The sequence below is a fragment of the Chlorocebus sabaeus genome, chromosome 20 (genome assembly GCF_047675955.1).
Source record: "Chlorocebus sabaeus isolate Y175 chromosome 20, mChlSab1.0.hap1, whole genome shotgun sequence".
In the NCBI taxonomy this organism is placed as follows: Eukaryota; Metazoa; Chordata; class Mammalia; order Primates; family Cercopithecidae; genus Chlorocebus; species Chlorocebus sabaeus.
Window position 1 is genome coordinate 120,350,546 of NC_132923.1, and position 27,602 is coordinate 120,378,147.

The window sequence follows — 27,602 nt, forward strand, 5'->3', positions numbered from 1 at the left end:
CTCTGAGCGACTGGCAGTGCCTTAGCTCTGAACTCAGACACCTCAAACCTTGTTTTTGTGGTTAAGGATCCTAAAGTGCTGTGGGGACTGATCTCGTTTTTCTCAACAGTAAGTTAAGAATTTCGGTTACTGACATCCCTCAGTCCTGATTCAACCTATTTGATTTCACCGGTTTGTAACCCATCATGTGTTTGGGTTTCTTCTCCCCAGTCCCTGACTCCACGTCTTCTGCCACACACGTCAGCATGGTGGTATATGCGGGCCCTTGGTCCAGTAAGAAGGCAGAGATGAACACTCTAGAAATCAACGAGAAATTGCGCCCCCAGCGGACAGAGAACGAACATCAGTTCCTAAACACCAAGGAGAAATTTCTTGTAACTCAAGTGGCCTACTTTCTGGCCAAGGGGCAGAACACTTACAGTAAGTTCCATAGGCTCACCATCACGAAAGTGATGAATGATGTCCTGTCTTCTCTCTGAGAAACTGAATTCTCTCTCCATCAAAAATAATTTAATCCTTCCGTTACTTCTAGGAAAATAGAAATGGGTATTTTCACATTTTGTTAATGTTAGAAGACAGATGTACCAAAGTATTTTGAAACTTTCCCTGTTTGCCGTCAGGTGGGGATGGACCTAGAGGTAGAATAGCAGTTATTGATTTCGGACACAGGCACGGAACCACCTGTTTTCTCCAAGAGGCTAAATCATGTTTTCAAGAATCCTCTCTGTACCATATAAGATCCAGCAGACAAATGACATCTAGTCTGTTGTACTAAATGTCTGGGACTAGTGAACTGTTATTCAGTTCAAGCTTCTGTTGAGGCCCAATAGGCAAAGCTCTGTTCTAGGGACCCTAAGGGAAATTTGGTGATAGTACACAGTACCCGCTATGTGGGGCCTCAAGAGGAGTCTTCTTCTAATAGAACGTGTGGTATCTATAACCGACAGCATCAAGAGCAGGGAGTAGGGGCCGTGCAAGGTGGCTCAGTACTGTAATCCCAGCACTTTGGGAGGCTGAAGCGGGTGGATCACGAGGTCAGGAGTTTGAGATCAGCCTGGGCAACATGCAGAAACCCCGTCTCTACTAAAATTACAAAAATTACGTGGGCATGGTGGTGGGAACCTGTAATTCTAGCTACTCGGGAGGCTGAGGCAGGAGAATCCTTTGAACCCAGGAGACAGAGGTTGCAGTGAGCCAAGATCATGCCATTGCACTCCAGCCTGGGTGACAGGGCAAGACTCGTCAAAAAAAAAAAAAAAAAAAAAAAAGAAAATTAAAGAAAAGAAAAGAAAAGAAAAAATAGAGAGTACCCTGGTGAGAGGGAAGTCCTGCTTCCTCGGGCACAGGCTTTTGTTCCTAAAGAGGAAGAAAGATCGTACCCGAGAATGTGTGGAAGTAGTAGTGCAGTGTGCAGAGCAGGAACCCTGAGTCTGTCTCCTGGGCTGCATGCAACTTGCTTGTCCTGTCTGTCCCGCAGTTTCCTCATCTGTTCATAGGGTGCTACAGTAATACCGACCTCTGTAAATTGCTGCAATGAGTTACATGAGTTATTTCTTGTCAATCTCCTGGAACATTTATTGGCACAGAGTAAACACTATCTATTAGTTCTTCATTCTACTGTTTGTAAATTAACACAAACTTTGTTAGTATTAGGGCATATTTCCTTCATAGTCTTGTGGTCTTATGTCTCATACGTTATGTTTCTGTTATGATTGTTAAAATCCTATCTGCAGATATGATTTAAAAATCAAAGATTTTTAAGATCTTTGACATATTTGTCCTTGAAATTCCCAAATGGAAACCATCAGTCCCATTCCTAGGGGCCTTCCCAACTGTCAAAGAAATCTCTACTTCATGCCCCAGTGCAGTGTTTGGAGGAGAGGCTGCAAGGCTTGGGGAAGTGGCCCCACATGCAGAGTCACACCTCAGGGGCTGTGAATTCTGACTCCACTTTATTGTGATTGAATCATCTTGTCAACTTCCTTGATGTGCCCTTGAGTTTCGGTTTGTTTGTCTCTAAATTTTGGAGGATGAGATGCCAAAAAGTCGGGAGACTGAAGAGTAAAGAGGTGGAAATCCCTGCCTAGAGCCTTGTACTGGGGTCGGTTATGTCCTTGGGACGGACCTGGCTCCTGCCCTGTAGGCAGTGACCACCGCTATGGGTCCAGCTTTTCACTGAGGCCGGTGTGTCTGTCTTTTCTCAGACTATGAAGAGTGCAAAGACCTCCTAAAATCTATGCTGCGGGATGAGCTTCAGTTGAAGGAGGAGAAGCTTGCAGAGCAGCTCGGGCAAGCTGAGGAGCTCAGGTGAGGGTGCCCTATGCAGGCAGGTGGGCAGGTGTGTAAATCTCTGAAGTACAGCTGCTCAGTGGGGTGAAGTAAGAGCTAAGCTGGGTCTGGGGAAGGGCAGGAATTGCCATGGCAGGCTCACAACACACAAAGATTTATGAAACAGAGAACAAGGATAATAATAAGTTATGGGTTGCAGTTGTTTCTCAGAGCCATGATTTCTCTTTTTGAAAGAAGTAATTGTTGAGGTGAAATTTGCATAACACAAAATTAACTAAAGGAGTGGGAACCAGCCAACAGCATTGAGTGTACTCAAAATGGTACGCCATCACCACCCCACTTACCCTTAGTCAGAATCACCTCCTGACTGACTGCGGCTTCTCATCCTTTCGGTCAATCAGTGTTGCCTTCTGGAGCCTGTCATTCTTTTCTTCTTTCATCTTTTCGACTGGTCCCCTCTGCACCGGGCCTCATTTCTGTCCATGGCTTTGCATCTAGAGACTGTGAGATGCACTATGTGTATTTTCATATGGAAATGTCCCTGGCCAGAGTGAGGAACTGAAGGAATGAATGTCTTTTTGAAACTGAATAAGGAAGTCACCTACTTTTGTTTACAGAAGGGAAAGATAAATGGAACATTGTCGAGGATCTTACAGGAGCCCTCTCTGATATAGACGAAGCCTGTGAACCATTTTTTGTTCTTTCTCTTGGTCACAGACATTTGAAATATGTGCTGACCTTCTCCTTGGAGGTCTCCTTGAGGACATTGTCTCAGAAATCTCTGTCGCAATATTCGAACTGATCAGTCACCCCTTTCCACTGTTCTATTTTCTCTACTATCTCTCCTTAGGCAATATAAAGTCCTGGTTCAGTCTCAGGAACGAGAGCTGAGCCAGTTAAGGGAGAAGTTGCGGGAAGGGAGAGATGCCTCCCGCGCATTGAATCAGCATCTCCAGGCCCTCCTCATTCTGGATGAGCCGGCCAACTCCCAGGGGAGGGACCTCCAAGAACAGCTGGCAGAGGGCTGTAGGCTGGCACAGCACCTCGTCCAAAAGCTCACCCCAGGTAAGGTTTTTATTGGATCTGATGACCCAGAACCCCAGGCTTATGAGAGACTCCAGACTTCCGTACTTTCACAATGACAGTTGTATCGGTGGTGTTTTTTCCCACTAAACATATGTGACCATGACATAACCAGGACTTCCTGGGTGAGATCAGAGATGGGAAACCCTGCAACCCATGGGGTTGGAGGTCACAGTATTGGGAATGTCCCTCCTTCCTTGATGGAAGATGGTCTTTGGAGCCAGAGGCAACATCTCTCTAGTTGTAAAGGAGAGGAAGGAGGCTGTGACAGGAGGGTGCTTGTTAGAGTGAAAAGAGCTCTGGACTAAGAATGAAGGTTCCCAGGCTGTCTCTTTGGCAATGTTCTTAGTAAGTGTCGGTGAGTGAGTGATTTTTCCCTCGTGAGATTCTCTCTCTCCATCTGCAAAGGCAGGCACATTGTCTCTTGCAAGGTTCTGAAGCATCCAAATGTGGGAACACTTCTGACTGCTTTTGAAAATGAGATAAAGCCCTTCGCTGTGTGGTGTTGGGGAAGGCACTTGACGTGGGAGCATTTGGTTGTAAGAGGTGCTTCAGACTGGAGCACTCCCCATGGAGAGCATGTCCCTGAATAACACAGCAGAAGCCACATGGAGGTACTGTGGTCTCCTGATACATAGAGGACTGTGGGGCCAGTTTGTCCTCTCCTAAGAGAAAGAATTAGGTTCGAAATGCGAACTGTGACAGAACACCAAGCCTGTGCCTGGGAATCAGATTTGTGGTGGGATGATGGAGACAGCTGCCAAAGTCCGGAGAGAGGCTGCGCAAGTCCCCAGTGATATAGGCAACAAAGGTTCTTTTCAATATTTGGCCACATCTTGATGGTGGCCCTCCAGATCAGAAATGCATTGCCTGATGAATCAGGAAACCATGCCAGGGCATTTTGTTAAAGTAAAACATGAGGGCTTTCAATTGAATGGTGACCCATGCCTAGATGTCCATGTCTCTCTGCACATTAGGCTGACTGTGCTTATAGAGTGTGAAGTGGGAAATATCTGAACGAACACTTCTGTATTTACAGAAAATGATGAAGATAACGATGAAGATGTTAAAGTTGAGGAGGCTGAGAAAGTACAGGAGTCGTGTGCCCCCAGGTAACCCTGAATAATCAGGAGCAAGTAATGGATTTTGACATATGAAAAAGGTCTAAGAGGCACACCCTCTCTGGCATCTATGATGGGCCAAAAGCCTGCATTCCCTTGGCCACAGTATGTGAAATTCAACCCAACTTAGACACAGGGTGTGGCAGCTGTTGTGTTTCTCTGTGTGTGGCAAGTGTGATGTCTGTACTGTACAGGGATAGCTGAGTCGTCTTCTTTCTCAGCTCCTATCTGTCTAGTGCAATGAACACCAGTTGCTCTCTTCCTGTCTGTCTCCCATGGCTGCCATGCTGTGTTGCAGAGAGAAGAGGATTGCCTGTTCTCTCTTAAAGGGAGCCTCCTGTTTGCTTTCTGTGACCACTCTCCTAATGCCTTCTGTCAAAACCGGCTAGGACTCCCTGGGGTCCAATCCCTCTGTGTTTAATCTGCCATCTCTATCTCACCTCATCAGGGAGGTGCAGAAGGCAGAAGAAAAGGAAGAACCTGAGGACTCAGTGGAGGAATGTGCCATCACTTGTTCAAATACCTATGGCCCTTCTGAATCCAACCAGCCTCACAAGAACTCCAAAATCACATTTGAGGAAGACCAAGTGGACTCGACTCTGCTTATAGACCGTGAATCGTCTCCTGATGGATGGCAGGATGCTCTAAACCTTGTCCCAGGTAGCCTCTGTTTTCCTTGTGTCTCATACCTTGTCTAGGCTACGTAAGATCCATTCTGAGTACAGGCTGTATAGGTACCTATTGGTTTACTCAGAAACTAGGATGGAGCTAGGTGCAGTGACTGACACATATATTTGCAGCACTTTGGGGGGCCCAAGTGGGAGGATCATTTGAGTTCATGAGTTCAAGACCAGGCTGGAGAATATGGTGAAACCCATCTTTACAAAGGATACAAAACAGTAGCCAGGCATGTTCCTTTGCCCCTATAGTCCCAACTGCTCAGGAGGCTTAGGTGCGAGGATTGGCTCAGATGATCCTCCCACTCTCATTCACTTTTCTCAGGCTGGAGACTCTCTCGTTTTCATTGGCTTGTCTTAGCTGTTAATAAGAAGTCTCTGGCCAGGGTCGCTGGCTCACATCTGTAATCCCAGCACTTTGGGAGGATGAGGTGGGTGGATCACCTGAGGTCAGGAGTTTGAAAGCAGCCTGGCCAACATGGCGAAATTGCATCTCTACTAAAAATATAAAAAATAGCTGGCAGGGTGGTTGGTGCCTGTAATCCCAGCTACTTGGGAGGCTGACGCACGAGAGTCACTTGAACCCAGGAGGCAGAAGTTGTAGGGAGCTGAGATCGTGCCACTGCACTCCAGCCTAGGCGACACAGTGAGACTCCCTCTCAAACAAAACATAAAATACGAAAACGAAACAACGAATCAAACAAAAAATTTAATGAAACAAAAAACAGTCTCTTGAGCTACACAGAATCATTGGCCCCTCATGGGGTAAAAGACTCAGAGCCCAGCTTTGCTTTATAGATACTTCTAAGCAAGAAAAGGGTGGAAGTGTTTGTGTCCTGTTTTCAAGATGACTGCGTAGCTCAGACACGTTGACTTAAAGGAGATCAAGAGTGGAGATGAGAAGAGTGAAACCAGGGAAACAGCATCTTCAAATCAGTGGACAAGGCTGTCAGTGACATCCCTCAGTCCTGATTCAACCTATTTGATTTCACCAGTTATTAACCCATTATGTGTTTGGGCTTTTTCTCCCCAGTCCCTGACTCCACCTCTTCTGCCACAAACGTCAGCATGGTGGTATCTGCCGGCCCTTGGCCCAGTGAGAAGTCAGAGATGAACACTCTAGAAATCAACGGGAAATTGCGCCCCCAGTGGGCAGAGAACAAACGTCAGTTCATAAACACCAAGGAGAAATATCTTATAACTCAAGTGGCCTACTTTCTGGCCAAGGGGCAGAACACTTACAGTAAGTCCCATAGGCTCACCATCACAAAAGTGATGAATGATGTCCTGTCTTCTCTCTGAGAAATGGAATTCTCTCTCCAACAGAAGTAATTTAATCCTTCCTGTAGTTCTAGGAAAATAGAAATGGGTATTTTCACCTTTTGTTAAAGTTGGAAGAGAGAGGTACCAAAGTATTTCGAAACCTCCACGTTTGCAGTCAGTTGGAGATGGGCCTAGAGTTAAAATCTCAGTTATGGTTTCAGACACAGGCACAGAATGACCTGTTTTCTCCAAGAGGCTAAATCATGTTTTCAAGAATCCTCTCTGTACCATATAAGATCTGGCAGACAAATAACATCTAGTCTGTTGTTCTAAATGTCTCGGGGTAGTGAATTTTATTCAGTTCAAGCTTCTGTTGAGGCCCAATAGGCCAAGCTCTGTTCTAGGGACCCTGAGGGAAATTTGTTGATAGTACACAGTACCCGCTGTGAGGGGCGTCAAGAGGAGTCTGCTCCTAATAGAACCTGTGGTATCTATAACCAACAGCATCAAGAGCAGGGAGTAGGGGCCATGCAAGGTGGCTCAGTCCTGTAATCTCAGCACTTTGGGAGGCTGAGGCAGCTGGATGACGAGGTCAGGAGTTTGATTCCATCCTGGGCAACGTGCAGAGACCCCGTCTATACTAAAATTAGAAAAATTAGCTGGGTGTGGTGGCGGGCGCCTGTAATCCCAGCTACTCGGGAGACTGAGTCCAGAGAATCCTTTGAACCCAGGAGCAGAGGTTGCAGTGAGCCAAGATCATGCCATTGTACTTCAGCCTGGGCGACAGGGCAAGACTCATCAAAAAGGAAACAAACAAAAAAGGCAGAGAGTAGCCTGGTGGGAGGGAAGTCCTGTTTCTTGGGGCACAGGCTTTTGTTCCTAAAGAGGAAGAAAGATGTACCCAAGAATGTGTGGAAGTAGCAGTGCAGTGTGCAGGGCAGGAACCCTGGGCCTGTCTCCTGGGCTCCATCCTAGTTGCTTGTCCTGTGTGTCCCTCAGTTTCCTTATCTATTCATAGGGTGCTACAGTAATACCTACCTCTGTAAATTGCTGCAGTGAGTTACATGAGCTATTTCTTATCAATCTCCTAGAACATTTATGGGCACAGAGTAAACACTATCTATTAGTTCTTCATTCTACTGTTTCTAAATTAACACAAACTTTGTTAGTATTTGGGCATATTTCCTTCATAGTCTTGTGGTCTAATATCTCATACTTTATTGATTCTTAAAATCATATCTGCTGTTACGATTTAAAAATCAAAGATTTTTAAGATCTTTGACATCGTTGTCCTTGAAATTCCCATTAAAAGGGAAACCATCAGTCCCATAGTCCTAGGGGCCTTCCCAATTGTCCAAGAAATCTCTACTTCATGCCCCAGTGCAGTGTTTCGGAGGAGAGGCTGCAAGGCTTGGGGAAGTGGCCCCGCATTCAGAGTCAGACCTCAGGGGCTGTGAATTCTGACTCCACTTCATTGTGGTTGAATCATCTTGTCAACTTCCTTGATGTGCCCTTGAGTTTCGGTTTGTTTGTCTCTAAATTTTGGAGGATGAGATGCCAGAAAGTCGGGAGACTGAAGAGTAAAGAGGTGGAAATCCCTACCTGGAGCCTGGTATTGGGGACAGTTATGTCCTTGGGATGGACCTGGCTCCCGCCCTGTAGGCAGTGACCTCAGCAGCATGTCCAGTCTTTCACTGAGGCCAGTGTGTCTGTCTTTTCTCAGACTTTGAAGAGTGCAAAGACCTCCTAAAATCTATGCTGCGGGATGAGCTTCAGTTGAAGGAGGAGAAGCTTGCAGAGCAGCTCGGGCAAGCTGAGGAGCTCAGGTGAGGGGGCCCTATGCAGGCAGGTGGGCAGGTGTGTAAATCTCGGACGTATAGCAACTCGGAGGGTAGAAGTAAGAGCCAAGCTGGGCCAGGGGAAGGGCAGGAATTGCTATGGCATGCTCACAATACACAGAGGTTTGTGAAACAGAGAACAAGGACAGTAGTAAGTTATGCGTTGCAGTTGTTTCTCAGAGCCCCGTTTTCTCTTTTTGAAGGAAGTAATTGTTGAGGTGAAATTTGCATAAGACATGATGAACCAAAGGAGTGGGAACCACCCAGCAGCATTCAGTGTACTCAAAATGGTGTGCCATCACCACCCCACTTACCCAGAGTCGGAATCACCTCCTGACTGACTGCGGCATCTCATCTTTGACCCAATCAATGTTGCCTTCTGGAGACTGTCATTCTTTTCTTGTTTAATCTTTTCAATTGGCCCCATCTGCACTTGGCCGCATTTCTGTATATGGTTTTGTATCTAGTCACTGCAAGATAGACTATGTGTATTTTCACATGGAAATGTCCATTGCCAGAGTGAGGAGCTGAAAGGATGTCTTTTTGAAACTGAATAAGGAAGACACCTAGTTTTGTTTAGAGAAAGGAAAGATGAATGGAACATCATCGAGGATCTTACAGGAGCCCTCACTGACATAGAGGAAGCCTGTAAACCATTTTTCCTTCTTTCTCGGCCACAGACATTTCTTTAAACGTGTGCTGACCTTCTCCTTGGAGGTCTCCTTGAGGACATTGTCTCAGAAATCTCTGTCGCAATATTCAAACTGATCACTCACCCCTTTCCACTGTTCTATTTTCTCTACTATCTCACCTTAGGCAATATAAAGTCCTGGTTCAGTCTCAGGAACGAGAGCTGAGCCAGTTAAGGGAGAAGTTCCAGGAAGGGAGAAATGCCTCCCGCGCATTGAATCAGCATCTCCAGGCCCTCCTCACTCCGGATGAGCCGGCCAACTCCCAGGGACGGGACCTCCGAGAACAGCTGGCCGAGGGCTGTAGGCTGGCACAGCACCTCGTCCGAAAGCTCACCACAGGTAAGGTTTCCATAGGACCTGGAGACCCAAAACGCCAGGCTTATGAGAGACTCCCGACCTCCATACTTTCACAATGTTGTATCATTGGTGTTTTTTTCCACTAAACATATGTGGCCCTTCCAGGACTTCCTGTGTGATATCAGAGATGGGAAACCCATGGGTTTGGAGGTCACAGTATTGCAAATTTCCCTCCTTCCTTGGTGGAGATGGTCTTTGGAGCAAGAGGCAGCATCTCTCTAGTTGTAAAGGAGAGGAAGGAGGCTGTGACAGGAGGGTGCTTGTTAGAGTGAAAAGAGCTGTAGACTTAGAATGAAGGTTCCCAGGGTGTCTCTTTGGCAATGTTCTTAGTACCTGTCGGTGAGTGAGTAATTTATCCTTCTTGAGTTTCTCTGTGTCCATCGGAAAAGGCAGGCAAATTGTCTCTTGCAAGGGTCTGAAGCATCTAAATGTGGGAACACTTACGACTGCTTTTGAAAATGAGATAAAGACGCTCGCCATGTGGTGTTGGAGAAGGCACTTGAAGTGGGGGTATTTGGTTGTAGGAAGTGCTTCAGACTGGTGCACTCCCCATGGAGAGAATGTCCCTGAATAACACAGCAGAAGCCACATGGAGGGCCTGTGAAGTCTCCTGAGGCATAGAGGACTGTCGGGCAAGTTTGTCTGCTCCAAAGGGAAATAATTAGGTTCCAAATGGGAACTGTGACACAACACCAAGTCTGTGCCTGGGAATCAGATCTGTGGCGGGATGCGGGAGACAGCTGGCAAAGTCCGGAGAGAGGCTGCACAAGTCCCCAGTGATATGCGGAGCAAAGGGTCTTTTCAATATTTGGTGACATCTTGATGGTGGCCCTCCAGATCAGAAATGCATTGCCTGATGGATCAGGAAAGCATGCCAGGGTATTTTGTTAAAGATAAAACATGAGAGCTTTCAGTGTAACGGTGACCCATGCCTAGATGTTCATGTCTCTGTGCACATTGGACTGACTGTGCCTGCAGAGTGTGAAGTGGGAAATATCTGAACGAACACTTCTGTATTTACAGAAAATGATGAAGGTGAAGATGAAGATGTTAAAGTTGATGACACTGAGTAAGTACAGAAATCATGTGCCCCAGGTAACACTGAATAATCAGGTGCAAGTAATGGGTTTTAATATATGAAAAAGGTCTAGGAGGCACACCCTGTCTCTGGCATCTACAATGGGCCACAAGCCTGCATTCCCTTGGCCACAGTATGTGAAATTCAACCCAGATTAGACACAGGGTGTGGCAGCTGTTGTGTTTCTCTGTGTGTGGTGAGTGTCATATCTGTACTGTACAGGGATAGCTGAGTCTTCATCTTTCTCAGCTCCTGTCTATCCAGTGAAAAGAACACCGGTTGGTCTCTTCCTCTCTGTCTCCCATGGCAGCCATGCTGTGTTGCAGAGAGAAGAGGATTGCCTGTTCCCTCCTAAAAACCTCCTCTTTGCTTTCTGTTACCACTGTCTTAATGCCTCCCGTCAAAACCTGTTAGGTCTCCCTGGGGTCCAATCCCTCTGTATTTAATCTTCTGGCATCTCTATCTCACCTCATCAGGGAGGTGCAGAAGGCAGAAGAAAAGGAAATCCCTGAGGACTCAGTGGAGGAATGTGCCATCACTTGTTCAAATAGCTGTGGCCCTTCTGAGTCCAATCAGCCTCACAAGAACTCCAAAGTCACATTTAAGGAAGACCAAATGGACTTGACTCTGCTTATAGACCGTGAATCGTCTCCTGATGTACGGCAGGATGCTCTAAACCTTGTCGCAGGTAGCCTCTATTTTCCTTGTGTCTCATACCTCTGTCTAGACTACGGAAGATCCATTGTGAGGACAGGCTATATACGTACATATTGGTTTACTCAGCAACTAGGATGGGGCTAGGTGCGGTGACTCACACATATATTCGCAGCAATTTGGGAGGCCCAAGTGGGAGGATCATTTGAGTTCATGAGTTCAAGAGCAGGCTGGAGAATATGGTGAAACCCATCTTTACAATGAATACAAAAAATTAGCCAGGCATGTTCCTTTGCCCTTATAGTCCCATCTGCTCAGGAGGCTTAGGTGCAAGGATTGGCTCAGATGATCCTCCCACCCTCATTCACTTTTCTCAGGCTAGACTCTCTCTCCTTTCCATTGGCTTGTCTTAGCTGTTAATAAGAAGTCTCTGGCCAGGGTCACTGGGCTCCCATCTGTAATCCCAGCACTTTGGGAGGACAAGGTGGGTGGATCACCTGAGGTCAGGAGTTCGAAAGCAGCCTGGCCAACATGGCGAAATTGCATCTCTACTAAAAACACAAAAAATAGCTGGCAGGGTGGTTGGTGCCTCTAATCCCAGCTACTTGGGAGGCTGACGCATGAGAATCACTTGAACCCAGGAGGCGGAGGTTGCAGTGAGCTGAGATCGCGCCACCAGCCTGGGCGACACAGTGAGACTCCCTCTCAAACAAAACATAAAAAACCAAAACCAACCAACCAATCAAACAAAAAAAGTAACGAAACAAAAAACAATCTCTTGAGCTACACAGAAACATTGGCCACTCGTGGGGTAAAAAGCTCAGAGCCCAGCCTTGCTTTATAGAAACTTCTAAGCAAGAGAAAAGTGGAAGTGTTTGTGTCCTGGTTTCAAGGTGACTGCGTAGCTCAGACACGTTGACTTAAAGGAGATCAAGAGTGGAGATGAGAAGAGTGAAACCAGGGAAACAGCATCTTCAAATCAGTGGACAAGGCTGTCAGTGTCATCCTTCAGTCCTGATTCAACCTATTTGATTTCACCAGTTATTAACCCATCATGTGTTTGGATTTTTTCTCCCCAGTCCCTGGCTCCACCTCTTCTACCACAAACGACAACATAGTGGTATCTGCGGGCCCTTGGCCCAGTGAGAAGTCAGAGATGAATACTCTAGAAATCAACGAGAAACTGCGCCCCCAGCAGGCAGAGAACAAACGTCAGTTCATAAACACCAAGGAGAAATATCTTGTAACTCAAGTGGCCTACTTTCTGGCCAAGGGGCAGAACACTTACAGTAAGTTCCATAGGCTCACCATCACAAAAGTGATGAATGATGTCCTGTCTTCTCTCTGAGAAACGGAATTCTCTCTCCGTCAGAAGTAATTTAATACTTTCTATACTTGTAGGAAAATAGAAATGGGTGTTTTCCCCTTTTGTTAATGTTGGAAGAGAGAGGTACCAAAGTATTTCAAAACTTCCCATGTTTGCAGTCAGGTGGGGATGGGCCTAGAGTTAAAATCTCAGTTATGGTTTCAGACAGAGGCACAGAGTGACCTGTTTTCTCCAAGAGAAAATCATGAAAATCATGTTTTCAAGAATCCTCTCTGTACCATATAAGACCTAGCAGACCAATAACATCTAGTCTGTTGTTCTAAATGTCTCGGGCTAGTGAACTTTTATTCAGTTCAAGCTTCTGTTGAGGCCCAATAGGCCAAGCTCTGTTCTAGGGACCCTGAGGGAAATTTGTTGATAGTACACAGTACCCGTTGTGAGGGGCGTCAAGAGGAGTCTGCTCCTAATAGAACCTGTGGTATCTATAACCGACAGCATCAAAAGCAGGGAGTAGGGGCCGTGCAAGGTGGCTCAGTCCTGTAATCCCAGCACTTTGGGAGGCTGAGGCAGCTGGATCACGAGCTTTTGAGACCAGCCTGGGCAACATGGAGAAACCCCATCTCTACTAAAATTACAAAACTTAACGGGGCGTGGTGGTGGGCACCTGTAATCCCAGCTACTTGGGAGGCTGAGGCAGGAGAATTCTTTGAACCCAAGGATAGAGGTTGCAGTGAGCCAGGATCACGCCATTTCACTCCAGCCTGGGCGACAGGAGAAGACTCCTCAAAGAATAAACAAAAATGCAGAGAGCACCCTGGTGTGAGGGAAGTCCTACTTCCTGGGGGAAGAGGCTTTTGTTCCTATAGAGGAAGAAAGATCGCACCCAAGAATGTGTGGAAGTAGCAGTGCAGTGTGCAGAGAAGGAACACTGGGCCTGTCACCTGGGCTCCATCCAAGTAGCTTGTCCTGTCTGTCCCTCAGTTTCTCTTTCTTCGTCTCTAAATTTTGGAGGTTGAGATGCCATAAAGTCGGGAGACTGAAGAGTAAAGTGGTGGAAATCCCTGCCTAGAGCCTGGTACTGGGGACAGTTATATCCTTCGGATGGACCTGGCTCTTGCCCTGTAGGCAGTGACCACCGCTGTGTGTCCAACTTTTCACTGAGGCCGGTGTGTCTGTCTTTTCTCAGACTATGAAGAGTGCAAAGACCTCCTAAAATCTATGCTGCGGGATGAGCTTCAGTTGAAGGAGGAGAAGCTTGCAGAGCAGCTCGGGCAAGCTGAGGAGCTCAGGTGAGGGTGCCCTATGCAGGCAGGTGGGCAGGTGTGTAAATCTCTGATGTACAGCCATTCCTCTGGGTGAAGTAAGAGCCAAGCTGGGTCTGGGGAAGGGCAAGAATTGCCATGGCAGGCCTACAACACACAAAGATTTATGAAACAGAGAACAAGGATAATAATAAGTTATGGGTTGCAGTTGTTTCTCAGAGCCTTGATTTCTCTTTTTGAAAGAAGTAATTGTTGAGGTGAAATTTGCATAACACAAAATTAACTAAAGGAGTGGGAACCACCCAGCAGCATTTGAGTGTACTCAAAATTGTGCGCCATCACCACCCCACTTACCCTTAGTCAGAATCACCTCCTGACTGACTGCGGCTTCTCATCCTTTCGGTCAAGAAAGGCCTTCTGGAGCCTGTCATTCTTTCCTTCTTTCGTCTTTTCAACTGGCCCCATCTGCACGTGGCCTCATTTCTGTCCATGGCTTTGCATCTAGTGACTGCAAGATACACTATGTGTATTTTCACAAGGAAATGTCCATGGCCAGAGTGAGGAACTGAAAGAATGAATGTCTTTTTGAAAGTGAATAAGGAAGACACCTACTTTTGTTTACAGAAGGGAAAGATGAATGGAACATTATCGAGGATCTTACAGGAGCACTCTCTGGTATAGAGGAAGCCTGTAAACCATTTTTCATTCTTACTCTTGGCCACAGACATTTCTTTAAACATGTGCTGACCTTCTCCTTGGAGGTCTCCTTGAGAACATTGTCTCAGAAATCTCTGTCGCAATATTCGATCTGATCACTCACTCCTTTCCACTGTTCAATTTTCTCTACTATCTCACCTTAGGCAATATAAAGTCCTGGTTCAGTCTCAGGAACGAGAGCTGAGCCAGTTAAGGGAGAAGTTGTAGGAAGGGAGAGATGCCTCCCGCGCATTGAATCAGCATCTCCAGGCCCTCCTCACTCCGGATGAGCTGGCCAACTCCCAGGGGCGGGACCTCCGAGAACAGCTGGCCGAGGGCTGTAGGCTGGCACAGCACCTCGTCCGAAAGCTCACCCCAGGTAAGGTTTTTATAGGATCTGATGACTGAAAACCCCAGGCTTATGAGAGACTCCTGATCTCCATACTTTCACAATGACAGTTGTATCGGTGGTGTTTTTTTCCATTAAACATATGTGGCCCTTACAGGACTTCCTGGGTGAGATCAGAGATGGGAAACCCATGGAGTTGGAGGTCACAGTATTGCAAATGTCCCTCCTTCCTTGGTGGAGATGGTCTTTGGAGCAAGAGGCAGCATCTCTCTAGTTGTAGAGGAGAGGAAGGAGGCTGTGACAGGAGGGTTTTTGTTAGAGTGAAAAGAACTGTGGACTTAGAATGAAGGTTCCCAGGCTGTCTCTTTGGCAATGTTCTTAGTAACTGTCGGTGAGTGAGTGGTTTATCTTTCTTGAGTTTCTCTCTCTCCATCAGAAAAGGCAGGCATATTGTCTCTTGCAAGGCTCTGAAGCATCTAAATGTGGGAACAGTTAGGACGGCTTTTGAAAATGAGATAAAGCCCCTCGCCATGTGGTGTTGGAGAAGGCACTTGATGTGGGGGCATTTGGTGGTAGGAAGTGCTTCAGACTGAAGCGCTCCCCATGGAGAGAATGTCCCTGAATAACACAGCAGAAGCCACATGGAAGGCCTGTGAAGTCTCCTGATGCATAGAGGACTGTGGGGCCAGTTTGTCCTCTCCTAAGAGAAAGAATTAGGTTTGAAATGTGAACTGTGACAGGACACCAAGCCTGTGCCTGGGAATCAGATTTGTAGTGGGATGATGGAGACAGCTGCCAAAGTCCAGAGAGAGGCTGCACAAGTCCCCAGTGATATGGGGAGCAAAGGGTCTTTTCAATATTTGGCCACATCGTGATGGTGGCCCTCCAGATCAGAAATGCATTGCCTGATGGATCAGGAAAGCATGCCAGGGCATTTTGTTAAAGATAAAACATGAGAGCTTTCAATTGAATGGTGACCCATGCCTAGATGTCCATGTCTGTGTGCACATTGGGCTGACCGTGCCTGCAGAATGTGAAGTGGGAAATATCTGAACGAACACTTCTGTATTTACAGAAAACGGTGAAGATGACGATGAAGATGTGAACGTTGAGGAAACTGATGCCCCCAGGTAACACTGAATAATCAGGAGCAAGTAATGGGTTTTAACATAGGAAAAAGGTCTAGGAGGCACACCCTGTCTGGCATCTAGGATGGGCCAAAAGCCTGCATTCCTTTGGCCACAGTATGTGAAATTCAACCCAGCTTAGACACAGGGTGTGGCAGCTGTTGTGTTTCTCTGTGTGTGGTGAGTGTCATATCTGTACCGAACAGGGATAGCTGAGTCTTCATCTTTCTCAGCTCCTATCTCTCCAGTGAAATGAACACCGGTTGGTCTTTTCCTCTCTGTCTCCCATGGCAGCCATGCTCTGTTGCAGAGAGAAGAGGATTGCCTATTCCCTCTTAAAGGGAACCTCCTGTTTGCTTTCTGTGACCACAGTCTTAATGCCTTCTGTCAAAACCAGCTAGGGCTCCCTGGGGTCCGATCCCTCTGTGTTTAATCTTCTGACATCTCTCTCCCACCTGGCTCAATAGGGAGGTGCAGAAGGCTGAAGAGAAGGAAGAGCCTGAGGACTCACTGGAGGAATATTCCATCACTTGTTCAAATAGCCACGGTCCTTGTGAGTCCAAGCAGCCTCACAGCAACACCAAAATCACATTCGAGGAAGACCAAGTCAACTCACGTCTCATTGACTCATCCTCTCATGATGAATGGGAGGATGCTGTATCCATTATCCCAGGTAGCCTCTATTTTCCTTGTGTCTCATTCCTCTTTCTGTGCTGAGGAAGTATAACCCCGAAGACAGACGCTATACACACAAATTGGTTTACATAAAAATCTGCGATGGGATTCTAAACACAGATATCAGGGAGGTTTTCTGTCCTTCTCAGCTCATGTCATGCCTTTGTCTCCCGGTCCCCAGTGTGAAGTTACTGGACCCCAGGCAAGTGTGACAACCTCATAGTCACCTGAGTGCAGGAGGTGCATGGGAAGTAACTGTGAGGCTTCCTAGCTTCGATTCAGTATCTCTTGTCACCTGTGATTAAGTCATGTGTCCCCGAACAATGTCCATGGAGTTTCTATGCCTTTTGAAGGAGACTAGCAGCCTTGCCTTTGTATTTGGATATATTGCTCCCCAGGCTTCACTACTCTCAGCTTTAATCTTGATCTATTTTAAGTCAGCTTGGTTAGCTGCACAGTCACATTGAAATGTGGCCGGAAACTTTTCTTGTTTAGTTTGCTGATACAGTTCCATAAAGCAAGGCTGGACCCTGGTTCTCCACCCCATCAATGCAATAGCTGATCTGATGTTTCTTTGTCGCATCATAGATTGTTGTTGGTGGCGGTGGTGGTTTTTTTTTGGTGATGGAATCTTGCTCACCCAGGGTGGAGTGCAGTGGCACCATCTTGGCTTGATGCAACCTCCGCCTCCCAGATTGAAGTGATTCTCCTGCCTCAGCATCTTGAGTAGCTGGTACCACAGGTACACACAACCACATCTGGCTAATTTTTGTATTTTTAGTAGAGATGGGGTTTCCCCATATTGGCCAGGTTCATCTTGAACTCATGACCTCAAATGATTCACCTGCCTTGGCCTCCCGAATCACAGATTCTTTTTAAAGCAAGAGTTGTTAGAATGCGTCTACCAGTTGAGTTTCATGTACAGATGCCTCTGAACATTTAATGTCCATGGTACCTGATGATATAAGTCAGTATTGCAGCAACACTCCTAGAAAATTGTTCGAGTAATTTTTGGAGATTTTGGGGGGAAAATTTTATTTTCTTTGCATAGACTCAGGCAGGGAATATGGCATTATAGTCTACCCACAGAGGGAAATTTTGGCCTGTGGGACTGGAAAGCAGGGTCATCTACTTCTCACCAGACTTAATCTAGACCACCCTAGAATATTCATGTCAGAATCCATGTTCTTGCCCTGAGAATAGTTGGGTCCTTGTGCTATGACTGGACAGTGATTTGGTCATATGTGAAGTGTGAATTGCTTAATGTGACCTGCTTCTCTGAATGTATTTACAGAAAATGAAAGTGATCATGAAGAAGAGGAAGAAAAAGGGCCAGTGTCTTCCAGGTAATGCTGTGGAATTGTGAGCTGTGAATTCAGTAGTGACACCTGGAGATTGTAGATTTAGGGAAAACGAGGAACCGATGAATAGAACTATTTCTTTCATTCACTCAGCTACAAATTGTCCTTATTAACAATGTTGTGCATTATTTGTGGCACTTGTATTGGTTTTAATTTCATAGTCCTTTCAAGATAAGTACGTGCAATCAGTTGAGCCAGGTGAACTAGCCAAAGAGGGATACCTTGTTCATCTTTTCAAAAAACCAGCTCCTGGATTCATTGAGTTTTTTCTTTTTCTTTTTTTTTTTTTTTTTTGAGACGGAGTCTCGCTCTGTCACCCAGGCTGGAGTGCAGTGGCCGGATCTCAGCTCACTGCAAGCTCTGCCTCCTGGGTTTACACCATTCTCCTGCCTCAGCCTCCCGAGTAGCTGGAACTACAGGCGCCCGCCACCTCTCCCAGCTAGTTCTTTATATTTTTTAGTAGAGACGGGGTTTCACCGTGTTAGCCAGGATGGTCTCGATCTCCTGACCTCATGATCTGCCCGTCTCGGCCTCCCAGAGTGCTGGCATTACAGGCTTGAGCCACCACGCCTGGCCCATTGATTTTTTTGAAGGATTTTTTGTGTCTCTGTCTCCTTCAGTTCTGCTCTGATCTTAGTTATTTCTTGCCTTGTGCTAGCTTTTGAATTTGTTTGCTCTTGCTTCTCTAGTTGTTTTAATTGTGATTTTAGGGTGTTGATTTTAGATCTTTCCTTTCTCTTGTGGGCATTTAGTGCTAGAAATTTCCCTCTCCATACTGCTTTAAATGTGTCCCAGAGATTCTGGTATGTTCAATGGTTTCAAAGAACATCTTTATTTCTGCCTTCATTTCATTATTTACCCAGTAGTCATTCAGGAGCAGGTTGTTCAGTTTCCATGCAGTTGTTCAGTTTTGAGTGGGTTTCTTAATCCTGAGCTCTAATTTGATTGCACTGTGTTCTGAGAGACAGTTTGTTGTGATTTCTGTTGTTCTACATTTGCTGAGGAGTGCTTGACTTCCAACTATGTGGTCAATTTTGGAATAAGTGTGATGCGATGCTGAGAAGAATGTATATTCCGTTGATTTTGGGTGGAGAGTTCTGTAGATGTCTGTTAGGTCTGCTTGGTGCAGAGCTGAGTTTGCGTTCTGGATATCCTTGTTAGCATTCTGTCTCATTGATCTGTGTAATATTGACAGTGGGGTGTTAAAGTGTCCCATTATTGTTGTCTGGGAGTCTAAGTGTCTTTTTAGGTCTCTCAGGAGTTGCTTTATGAATCTGGGTGCTCCTGTATTGGGTGCATATATCTTTAGGATAGTTAGCTCTTCTTGTCGAATCGATCCCTTTACCATTTTATAATGGTCTTCTTTGTCTCTTTGGATCTTTGATGGTTTAAAGTCTGTTTTGTCAGAGACTAGGATTGCAACCCCTGCTTTTTTTGCTTTGCATTTGCTTGGTAGGTGTTCCTCCATCCCTTCATTTTGAGCCTATGTGTGTCTCTGCACGTGAGATGCATCTCCTGAACACAGCACACTGATGGGTCTTGACTCTTTATCCAATTTTCCAGTCTGTGTCTTTTAATTGGGGCATTTAGCCCATTGACATTGAAGGTGAATATTGTCATGTGTGAATTTGATCCTGTCATGAAGATGTTAGCTGGTTATTTTGCCTGTTAGTTGATGCAGTTTCTTCCTAGCATGGATGGTCTTTACAATTTGACATGTTTTTGCAGTGGCTGGTACTGGTTCTTCCTTTCCGTGTTTAGTGCTTCCTTCAGGAGCTCTTGTAAGGTAGGCCTGGTGGTGACAAAATCTCTCAGCATTTGATTGTGTGTGAAGGATTTGATTTCTCTTTCACTTACGAAGCTTAGGTTGGGTGGATATGAGATTCTGGGTTGAAAATTCTTTTCTTTAAGAATGTTAAGTATTGGCCCCCACTCTCTTCTGGCTTGTAGAGTGTGTGCAGACAGATGTGCTGTTAATCTGATGGGCTCCCCTTTGTGGGTAACCCGACCTTTCTCTCTGGCTGCCCTTACCATTTTTTCCTTCATTTCCACCTTGGTAAATCTGACAATTATGTGTCTTGGGGTTACTCTTCTGGAGGAGTATCTTTATGGTGTTCTCTGTATTTCCTGAATTTGAATGTTGGCCTGCCTTGCTAGGTTGGGGAAGTTCTCCCGGGTAATATCCTGAAGAGTGTTTTCCAGCTTGGTTCCATTCTCCCCATCACTTTCAGGTACACCAATCAAATGTAGATTTGTTCTTTTCCCATAGTCCCATATTTCGTGGCAGCTTTGTTTGTTTCTTTTTACTCTTTTTTGTCTAAACTTTTCTTCTCACTTCATTTCGTTAATTTGATCTTCAATCACTGATACCCTTTCTTCCACTTGATCGAATCAGCTACTGAAGCTTGTGCATGTGTCATGTAGTTCTCATGCCATGGTTTTCAGCTCCATCAGGTCATTTAAGGTCTTCTCTACACTGTTTATTGTAGTTAGCCTTTCGTCTAATCTTTTATCAAGGTTTGTAGCTTCCTTGCGATGTTTTCGCACATCCTCCTTTAACTCGGAGAAGTTTGTTATTACCAACTTTCTGAAGCCGACTTCAGTCATGTCGTCAAAGTCATTCTCTGCCCTTTTTTGTTCCGTTGCTGGCGAGGATCTCTGATCCTTGGGAGGAGAAGGGGCGCTGTGGTTTTTAAAATTTTCAGCTTTTCTGCTCCGGTTTCTCCACCTCTTTGTGGTTTTATCTCCCTTTGGTCTTTGATGCTGGTGACCTATAGATGGGGTTTTGGAGTGGATGTCCTTTTTGTTGAAGTGGATGCTATTCCTTTCTGTTTGTTAGTTTTCTTGTTAACAGTGAGGTCCCTCAGCTGCAGGTCTGGCGGAGTTTGCTGGAGGTCCACTCCAGACCCTCAAACAGGGATTTCTTGGTGTCGCCTGTTCTGTCCCCTGTGTTTAAATCCAGGGAGAGAATGTACATATGCTTTCTGCTTATTTTTTGTTAGTATGTTTTCCAGTATTTGTGCAAGAAAAGAAACTGAAAAAATAAACATATTATATCAAAATATTGGGAAAATGGGGCCCTTAGCACACAAGATCTATGTCTGCACTGCCGCAAGAGCTCTGTTCACTTGAATGCTGCATGGAAAATTCAACGCAATTTATACAAAGTAGTTGAAATCTTGTGTTCGTGTCTGTGCTGCAAGTCATGAGGGTAGTTTACAGGGAGAGTCGGGGTGCCCTACAGTGGCTCATCTGTGGCAAGTGTACTGAGCACGTGCAGCCCATTTTTGGTCATTCCCCAGGGCAGTCACCCTCTGCCCTGCATTTAGAAGGATACTTTTATTTCCGTGGAAGGAAAACTGGCTTTGGTTTCTGTGACCACTCCATTCTGCCTCCCATCAGATCATCTGGGAGGTTTTGTTGTCTAATCTCTGTCGGTTAAATCTTCTGTCATCCCTGTCCTGCCTGTGTCATCAGGAATCTGCAGGAGTCTGAAGAGGAGGAAGCTCTCCAGGAATCCTGGGATGAAGGTTACTCGACTCCCTCAATTCCTCCTGACATGTCTGCCTCATACCAGTCTTACAGCAGCACCTTTCACTCATTAGAGGAACAACAAGTCGACTTGGCTCTTGACGTGGGCAGTGAGTACTCCATTGTGAAGGTGATAAAGCTCCAGTTCATGTCCCAAGTAGACCCTGTAATCTTGGGGCTTTCTGCCCCTGTTGGGCTGAGAGTTGCCATCACTGTGGGTTTAACCTCTATATCAATGTAGATTTCAATCACTCTGGAGTCGAGTCTGAAGTACAGGCATGGCGTGGTTCAGTGAGCCTTAATATCTTCCTAGTCTCAGGCCATGCCAGTGTCACCCTAGACTGACTGTCAGGACATTGAACTCAAGGCAGGTGTGGCAAACTCACACCAAGCCATGCAGCACATGCCCAGGTGTTGTCTGTCAGATCAGTTCATGTGAATTAAATGTGTCTTGCCAGCTACAAAGTTCTTCATGAGTTTTGTTCCCAAAGCATGTCTGTGCAGTTCTTTACCTGCCCGAGGCCAGTGTCACCCTTGTCTACCTCTGAATCGGAGATGTGACCCGGGTTTCACTGAATTTATCCCCATTTTCTGTGTCTTCTCAGTTGGCTTGTTTTAGCTCATCTGTCCATCTTCTTGCTGGTATGTTTTCTAGATAAATGACTGACTGTTCACCCACAAAAGCCACAATAGCTGATGCTTCTGTGTAGAACCAAGTCTCGTTGTAACAAGAGCTGAAATATTACACCCCTACATGAAATCTCAGTGTCCACAATCTCATAAACTATCAAATCCTGGGTATTTGATGTGAGAAACCTGAATATCGCAGTATCTCTCCTACGAGGTGTTAGAAGTATTTGCCTAGAATCTATTGGGAAAGTCATTGCTCATTTGTGTACACAAACCTAGCACAGATCACATTGGGAAGATTACATTCCAAAACAGGAGAATTTTGCCCAAGGCTCATGGAAGGAACCAAGTCAGTTCTCTCAAGACTTGACCTCATGCCTCTGGTTATGTTTCTCTCAAAGTCTTCTTGTTCCCACACTGAGAAGACTGATGTCCCTGTGTTAGGATTGGACAGAGGAATGTTTCTGTGTGCAAGGAAGAACTGCTTCATGTAAGAGGCCCCATCTGAATTTATTTGCAGGACATTGGTGTGATGAAGTGAAAAAGGAGGACCAAGAGGCCACAGGTCCCAGGTGAGTCTGAGAAATTGTGGACAGTTAATTTGCTGTTGACACCTAGAGACGCCAAGTGCAGGGAAAACAGTACATGCTGAAAAGAGTGATTTTGCCTTATCAGACAAGTCTGAATTATGCCTACTAATATTGCTTTTGGTTTTCATTACAGTAAATATTTAGGTTTCCATTTTTTCCTACCATTATCATTTACTAACCTACTGAAGGTTGACCATGCCTCAAAAGCTGTGTTCTCATGGTGACTGCAGGGAAACTTGAGCACATTTTATGCAAAATTATTGAGCCCACTGTTTTCATGATCACTGTTCGCTGTTCGTCCTGAGGGCACAAATACAAAGTGTTCTTTGACTGCCTCATCAGTGTGTCACCTGGCCGATTCACTGAGCTCTTACTCTCTCTCTCTATCTCTGTCTCTTGTGTGTGTGTGTGTGTGTGTGTGTGTGTGTTTCTTTCTCTTTCATCCTTTTCTACCTGGCCCTGATTGTGCCAACATTAAGGCAATAATCGGTTACCTCATTAATAGAGCTGTCCTTTTTCTTTCCAAACACTTCCTTATGTTACCTATGAAATCTAGCTGGGGCTGTGTGGTTTCTGATTCCCCCTGGCTTATTCTTTACTTTTCCTACTTTTCCAGACTCAACAGGGAACTGCTGGATGAGAAAGAGCCTGAAGTCTTGCAGGACTCACTGGATAGATTTTATTCAACCCCTTGCGGGTATCTTGAACTGCCTGACTTATGCCAGCCCTACAGAAATGCCTTCTACTCGTTGGAAGAAGAGCACTTTGGCTTGGCTCTTGACGTGGACAGTGAGTTCCTTACTATGAAGGTGATAAGGCTCCACCTGGTCTTCCCGATAGGGGTGATATTCCTGTTCCAAGTGGCCCTTCCTGACCCGAGAGATGTCATTGCTGCTGGCAGGACCTATGGACACATATAGGTTGTAATGCAACTGTAGTTTCAGTTGGAAGGCCAGATATGAAATGGGTCAGTGAGCATGGCTCTATTCCTAGTGTCCAGTCATGCCTGTGGCAACCTGAACCCACTCTCAGCACATTGGACCGAGGCAGATGTAAAAAATTCACAGAACTATGATTCGGACTCAACATTTGTAGATTTCCTCCTTTATTCTAATTTCAGTGTCTTGCGACCATGAACAAGTTGGGAATTTGATGAGACAGGGCTGAATACAGCAGTTTTCCTCCTAGAAATCATCTGGGGCATTTTCTTTGAATTGATGGGAACAATAAGGCATAACTGTTTGCACAAACTTGGGATAAATGATTTTGGGATAACTGTCTACCAGAATAGGGACATTTGACCCTTGCTTCTGAGATGTAAATCAAAGAATCTCTATCATGACTGGCTCTGAGGTCTCCTGCAGTGTATCTCTCACATTATCCTGTTCTCATGCTGAGGAGCCTGTGGTCCCTGTGTGGGGATTAGACAGTGGAGTGTCATGGGTGTAGGTGAATTGGTTTATTTTGCCTGTCCCTGTCTGATTTTATTGCAGGAATTACAAAGGAAGAAGAGGAAGAAGACCAAGGCCCACCATGCCCCAGGTAACTCTGAGCAATTGACAACAGCTAATTCTGTGTTGACACCTGGAGACTCCTGGTTCAGGGAAAACAGAGCGGGCCGACATTATTGATTACATCTTGTCAACCAAGCCTGAATTATTCCTACTAACATTGCTGTTGGTTTTCATTGCATTACATATTTAGGTTCCCATTTCTTCCTCCCCTTATCATTTACTAACCTACCGTAGGTGGACCATACTTCAAAAGCTCTATTCTCATGGTGACTACATGGAAACTTGAGCACATTTGATGGAAAATTATTGATCACAGCCTTTTCATGATCACTGTATGCTGTGTGTCCTGAGGGCACTAACTCAGAGTGTCCTGTTACTCCCTCATCAGTGTGTCACCTGGACAACTCACCAAGCGCTCTCTGTCTCTCTCTGTCTCTGTCTCTGCCTCTGTTCTCTGTCTGTCTTTCTCTTTCATCCTTTTCCATTTGGCCCTGTTCTGTCCCAACATGAAGGCAATAATTTGTTACCTCATTCATGGATCTATCATTTTTCTTTCTTGACCACTTCCTTGTGCTACCCATGAAATCTAGTTGGGGCTCTGTTGTGTCTGATTTCTCCTGACTTATTCTTTACTTTTTCTACTTTTCCAGGCTCAGCAGAGAGCTGCTGGAGGTAGTAGAGCCTGAAGTCTTGCAGGACTCACTGGATAGATATTATTCGACTCCTTACAGTTATCTTGAGCTTCCCGATTCATGCCATTCCCAGGGAAGTTCCCTTTACTCATTGGAGGAACAACACGTTGGCTTTTCTCTTGGCGTGGGTGGTGAGTACTTTTCTCTGAAGCTGATAAGGATCCACAGAGTCTTCCGTATAGAGATCATATTCCTGTTCCAAGTGGCCGTTACTGAGCTGAGAGATGTCACTGCTGCAGTGAGGACCTATAGGTACATGTAGGTTCAATGAAACTCTAGTTCCACCTGGAAGCCCAGACATGGGATGGGTCAGTGAGCATGGCTCTCTCCCTAGTCTCAGGCCATGCCTGTGGCGCTCTGATTCTACTCTCAAGACATTGGACCTGGGCAGATGTGACAAATTCAGAGAACTATGATTTTGACTTAAGGGTTTCCAGATTTCCTTTCTCACTCTAATTTCAGTGTCTAAAATCCTCACAACCATGAACAATCTGAGTATTTGATGAGACAGGGCTGAATATTGCAGTTTTTCTCCTAGAAATCACTTGAGGGCATTTGCTTTAAATGGATTGGAAAAATATGGCATAACCATTTGCACAAACTTGGGACAAATGATATTGGGATAACGATCTACCAGAAAAGGGACATTTTACCCTTAGTTTCTGGGACAAAAACCAGGGAATCTCTATCATGACCAGCCTTCAGGCCTTCTGAAATATATCTCCCACAGTGTCTTATTCTTATGCTGAGGAGCCTGAGGTCCCTGTGTAAGGATTAGACAGTGGATTGTTATGTGTGTAGGAGAATCAGCTTCATGTGTCTGAATTTATTGCAGAAATTGAAAAGTACCAAGAAGGGGAAGAAGATCAAAACGCACCATGCCCCAGGTAACTTTCAGCAATTGTGGACGCTTAATTCTTTCTTAATACCTGGAGACGACAGATCCAGGGGAAAGCAGTGTGTTTGGTTTCATGTTTTCAACGAAAGCTGAATTACTCGTACTGACATTGCTGTTGGTTTTCATTGCAGTAGAGGTTTAGGTTTCCATTTCTTCCTCCCCTTATCATTGACTAACGTACCATAGGTTGACCATACCTCAAAAGCTGTAGTCTCATGGCGACTGCATCGAATTTTAATCACATTTTATGGAAAACTATTGAGCTCACTCTTCATAATCACTGTTTGCTGTGTGTCATCCGGGCACTAACTCAGAGTGTCCTTTTACTCCCTTATCAGTGTGTCACCTGGCCAATTCACTCAGCTCGCTTTCTCTCTCTCTCTCTCTCTCTCTCTCTCTCTGTCTTTCTCTTTCATTGTTTTCTACCTGGCCCTGTTCTATCCCAACATAAAGACAACAATGGTTTACCTCATTAAAAGGATCTATCCTTTTCCTTTTTTAACCACTTCCCTATGTTACCCCTGAAATCTAGTTGGGGCTGTGTGGTGTCTGATTTCCCCTGGCTGCTGCTTTAGTTTCGTCTCCTTTTCCAGGCTCAACGGGGTGCTGATGGAAGCAGGAGAGCCTGAAGTCTTGCAGGACTCACTGAATGGATGTTATTGGACTCCTTCAAGTTACTTTCAACGCCCTGACTCATTCCAGCACTACACAAGTGCCTTTTCCTCACTTGAGGAACAGCACGTCAGCTTGGCCCTTGACGTGGACAATGGGTTTTTTACTTTGACGGTGATAAGGTTCCACCTGGGCTTCCAGATGGGAGTCATATTCCCACACTAAGCAGCCCTTCCTAAGCTGAGAGATGTCATTGCCGCAGGCAGGACTTAGAGGCACATGTAGGTGTGAATGAAACTGTAGTTCCGTTTGGAATCCCAGATATAGGATAGGAAAGTGGGCAGAAGTCTATTCCATTCTCAGACCATGCAGTGGCAACCTGTGCTCAGTCTGAAGACACTGGACCCAAGTTAGGTGTGACACGTTCACATAACTCTGCAGCACATGCCGGGAGTGATCTGTGAGAGATTCTGATTTGAACCAGGTATCTCTGGGTAGCTACAAAGTTCCTCAGGGATTTCATTTGACGGGCATGTCTCTGAGCTTCTATGCCTGCTCAAGGTCAGTGTCATGTTTGTGTTTAACTCATCCAAAGGTGTTACCCTGGTTTCAATGAACCTCCCCCCATTCTTTGTATCTTCAGTGTTGGTTTGTTTTAGCTGATCCATCTGTAACACAGGAGGGATCCTTGGCTGAGGATTGTATTTCAGAACCACTGACCGCTCTTGACAATTGTTAACCCACTAGGCTCCTTTGGTTAGAGAAGCCACAGTCCTTCAGCCTCCAATTGCTAACAATACTTAGGAAGACCACAGCTAGATGGACAAACAGCGTGGAGAGCCCTTAGCCCTGCTCCTCTCAATTCCATCCTGTAAAGAACAGGAGCCAGGAGCCGCTGGCAGGAGACAGCATGTCACCCGGGACTCTGCCGGTGCAGAATATGAACAATGCCATGTTCTTGCAGAAAACGCTTAGCCTGAGTTTCATAGGAGGTAATCACCGGACAACTGCAGAATGTAGAACACTGAGCAGGACAACTGGCCTGTCTCCTTCACACAGTCCATGTCACCACGAATCACACAACAAAAAGGAGAAGAGATATTTTGGGTTCAAAGAAAGTAAAAAGGTACTGTAGCTACATTTCTTTATTTTGAACCCCAAATATTTTCTCATCTTTTTGTTGTTGTCATTGATTGTGGTGACATGGACTTGTTTGTAGAGGACAGGTCAGCTGTCTGGCTCAATGATCTACATTCTGAAGTTGTCTGAAAATGTCTTCATGATTC

The 27,602-nt window shown here is 45.6% G+C and overlaps 1 long non-coding RNA gene and 1 pseudogene across 1 annotated transcript in view; both read left to right on the forward strand.

The window, feature by feature from the left end:
- Positions 1-27,223, forward strand: LOC140708572 (NBPF family member NBPF1-like; annotated as a pseudogene).
- LOC140709288 (uncharacterized) overlaps positions 1-27,602 on the forward strand; it is a 93,964-nt gene that overhangs the window by 23,363 nt on the left and 42,999 nt on the right. The window lies entirely within an intron of this gene.